The 4,223-nt window shown below is 37.6% G+C and overlaps 1 protein-coding gene across 1 annotated transcript in view; it reads left to right on the plus strand.

Annotated features, from left to right (window-relative positions):
- Positions 1–4,223, plus strand: part of SEL1L3 (SEL1L family member 3) — a 40,634-nt gene that overhangs the window by 458 nt on the left and 35,953 nt on the right. The gene's annotated exons all lie outside the window — the stretch shown is intronic.

Consider the following 4,223-nt stretch of genomic DNA (forward strand, 5'->3'; position numbering starts at 1 on the left):
TATCATAGGTAAGTCACTACAAATCATAGGTAAGTCACCACAGATCATAGGTAAGTCACTACATATCATAGGTAAGTCACTACAGATCATAGGTATGTAGGTAGGTGTGATAGGTAAGTCACTCTCCCATCACCCTCCTTGTACTATGACCTATTGCAGAAAACACACCTAGATTCAGCTTTTCCCTATACATGCTGTTTATGGGATTCCTTATTTTCACAGATCCAGGCATTGCAGGTTTGCCAGGATTTTTTCCCCCCTAGGAAATGTTCCTGTTTTTTGTACTGAATAACTGAACCAGAAAATCCTTTTTTCCTGGATTGGACATGTATTAAAGGATAGCTGTTGCATTCATTAAAAAATACAATGGGCGTTAGGCAGCTGCAGGCTTTCTTTTTAGATTGGAATAAATACCTCTGTGCCCCCTTTGCCATCATCATGGCACCTCATTGTCTGTGCTTGTGCAGACAGCCTGGGATCACAGCCTGGGGCATCACTGCTGGTGGGCACAAACCGCAAAGGCTGGAGATAGACTGGGGGCTCAAGGATGTATATTACAACCTAATGCCCATTACTTCTAATTAGAGGTACAGCTACCCTTCACAAAGCAGCATTGTGTATCCAAATCCAAAACTTTGATTTTATTTTTATTTTACATTAAGCAAGGAATTCTAAGAACCAGGTGTGTTCCCATTACCATGTATTGCCTGTGTGTTATTAGCAAAAAAACAAAATGTGTCAATGGAATTCTTCTAAACTTCTAAAAAAGTTTAGATGTAAGATGTACTTTATGAAGTTTTATGTTTGTGATTCCTGCTTCTTCATACATAGCTGGTTAGCTTTCAGCAGGTTCAGGCTTCCTCTGGATGGGTTAATGTTTCCTGCTCACAGGTAGGGTGCTAGGGGATCTCTGTGAAGCTGGACTGACGCCTATCCATTTTTTGTTTGTTTTCTATTGAAATTAACAGAAGCATATCAAAGCATATGTTAACTAATCCTACATGGGTGTGTTGATGTGCATTGTGATGCCTGATGACATTAAATACAAAGTACATTGCTATGTCCACTGAAAACGTGCAAAGGTATATCCAACCGGAGGAAGCGACACTGAACTATTCCTCTGCCAGCATCAGGAGATTGTCTAAACCTGCTGGAAGTATCACAAGGGTGTAATTATTACTTGATGTTAGGAAGCAGCAAGAGGAAAGACATTACTAAATGTATAGCAGCTCTAGGTCTTTTCATATCTCTTGTTCAAGTGTGTTCTGATCTTCATTGCCAGTTCCTTTATTGTAGTGGCATTTCCTCTTCTTCTTCTTCATGATGTTATATATTTTCTGGTATTTTATTTTATTTATATATTTATATTTTATTCTGGCATTTTATATTATATTTTCTCTTCCTCAATGGTAGATAAACTTGTATCTCAGTACTTGAAGAAGGGTCTATTTTCAATACTGATGTACATTTGAGCCAGCAGCATGTCTTGTTTGAATTACTCTTTAAAGCAACCATTTAGTTTTCTATTCAATCTTCAAAATGGAAACTATGCAGTGTATGATCAACCTACCAGTAAGCTCTGCTTTAGATTACCCATTTGGATGCTTTCATATTACTTCTCACAAAGTAAAGTAAGAATGCAATTTTAATATCAATCTACACCACTGCAAATGCCATAGTAAAAGTTTTAATTCACAAAGCCGATATCGTCCAGATCTGAGCGTAAAGCCCTGTTCCTGATGTGTTTTACCCACCTACTTTATCCTAAACCCTATAGCTACACACGTCACATTGTCACTGGAACATTCTTTTGTTATCATTTCTAACAATGCTACATACACAGTATACACATGGGTTTATTTAATTTGAATCTAAGACCAAACAAAAAATGATAGTTATCAAAGTCAAACTATTTGATGCCATAAATATAAAAGTTAAATAAAATACACAGTTAAGGTTATACTTACCTAAAAGAGCATCTGAGAAAAAAATAAATAAAATAAAATAAAACAATTGGATGAGAACTGGTATTGGCAAGGCGGGGTGACTGTTGTAATGGTGGAAACAGTACTGAAACATGCAGCTCGGCATCAGTCGCCTCACACAACTTAATGCTACACTGATGTCACGATGCGCCTCCCTTGTTTTACTGTCTTTAGTACAGTTTGTAAATTTAGTGCAATTGAAAGGGGGAAATTGTCATTCAGAATATAGGAATTTAATAGAATATTATTTTTGTTTTAATATTCAAAAAACATCACAATTGCAAAAAATGTCCAAATTTTTCTGGGGATCACCAAAATTGTCTCACAGACCACTGGTTGGGGACCACTGATTTAGTGATCTGTGATGTCAGGGGATTACTGTACACATCATACATTTTCACATATGACAATCATGGTTGCCTACACCTGTAATTTTTGTCCCTTGAAATTATCTTTCATTTCCAGCAAAAAGAGTGACAGATGAATGAACGAGCCATGTACACACAGCGCCTTTCCATTCTATGGAGGGGGGAGAAAGAGCAAATAGCACACTAATCCACTCTTCTCCATTGACTTGCACAGCGATAATTCTCTGTTGGTCATACATTTATCATGTTAGTGTTATTCTCGCCTGAGATGAGCCTGACTGTATTGGGCCAGAATCATCTCACTTGAGTACATAGCCTAAGACTTAGTGATTTTTTTTATTTATTAGACTTGTATAATTAATAAATACAAGATGTCATTTAATTTGATCTAAACTTGGGTCATTGTATCATGATTTTTTAAGAATGCTATAATTATATTGAAAATCAATTTAGCACAGCTGTCTTTTGTCAATCACATGCCTTTTCTTTACATTATTCTAATTGATAGCAATTTCTTGGACGATTTAGGAGATCACAATGATTGTGGCTTTGCATTTGGTATGTTTGGAAGATTCTCTGGTTTCCTGGAGCTTTGTTGCTAATCCTTCAGCCACTGGGAATTGTAATCCCTGTTATTACTACTCTTCAATTAGTCAACCATGTGAACCGCTTAAAAGACAGATTTAGCTCATTTCTAGATAATATCTGTCTTTTGACTCTCTACCATTAGTTTAATTAGTCACAAATCCTATCAGTTATATTTTACAAAGCATTGGTATATGTATTATGACAAGGAGCTTTTCTGTAGTCTAATCTTGCTGTAGACAGTTGAGGTTTTAGATATCAATAGACATGAGATAACCATTACCCATTAATTAATGTGTCTGGATCAGGGCATGGAAATATTTCTATGGCTGTCTGCAAACAATTCAGATACCCCTGGATGACCTGTATTAGATCTGCATGGTTTTTCCTGATTTCCTGATGCAACCTGGAAACAACTAGGCAATCGTGACAACACAAAAGGAACTAACAGGTAATCATGATAATGTGCTGGCAATAAATCAGCCATTGTGACAATATATGGGCATCAAACCGGAAATTGTGACAATGCTATTGCACATGATACAGATACGTAATTGTTTAATTATATTGGATGCAAATTCATGAGGATACACAAAAAAATACTGGGTAATCTTGACAATAATTGGAAACAAACAAACGATCATGCCCACACACAGGCAACAAACAGGCAATTGTTACAATATGTTTAATGGAGTCATCAATCAGGAACTCGAGCATTATTCAGGTTCTACATCTAATTCCTAGATTATGGTGCCGGCTCAGAAATGACACAATACAAAAAATTTGGATCTAGTCTAGCACTGGGGTGTCCAGCATACACCCTTTCGACCAGAATATGGTTCTGCAGTAGAAGTCATCTGACAGCCTGGCCGAGCAAGTGAGGTCTGGGTGTAAGTGTCTGTGTGAATGTTTTGATGTGGGCATGTGCTGTTGAAATGTCTCATAGGTATGCTGCTGTGTTATGGATAGAGCTGATGGAATAAATTATAGGGGTATTCTTTACTATAATACTGACCTGCTAACAATGTATGTTATTTCCTACTCCTGACCTTTACACCTTGTTCACTGAATTGTAAGTTATTTGTACTCCTGACCCCTGCACTCTGTATGTTACACAGGCCTGACCCCTGCACTCTGTAAGTCACACAGTCCTGACCCCTGTCCTCTGTTTTTTACACAGCCCTGACACCTGCACTCTGTATGTAACGCAGTCCTGACCCCTGCACTCTGTATGTTACACAGTCCTGACCCCTGCACTCTGTATGTTACACAGTCCTGACCCCTG

Source organism: Pyxicephalus adspersus, chromosome 3 (assembly GCF_032062135.1).
Source record: "Pyxicephalus adspersus chromosome 3, UCB_Pads_2.0, whole genome shotgun sequence".
NCBI classification, from domain to species: domain Eukaryota; kingdom Metazoa; phylum Chordata; class Amphibia; order Anura; family Pyxicephalidae; genus Pyxicephalus; species Pyxicephalus adspersus.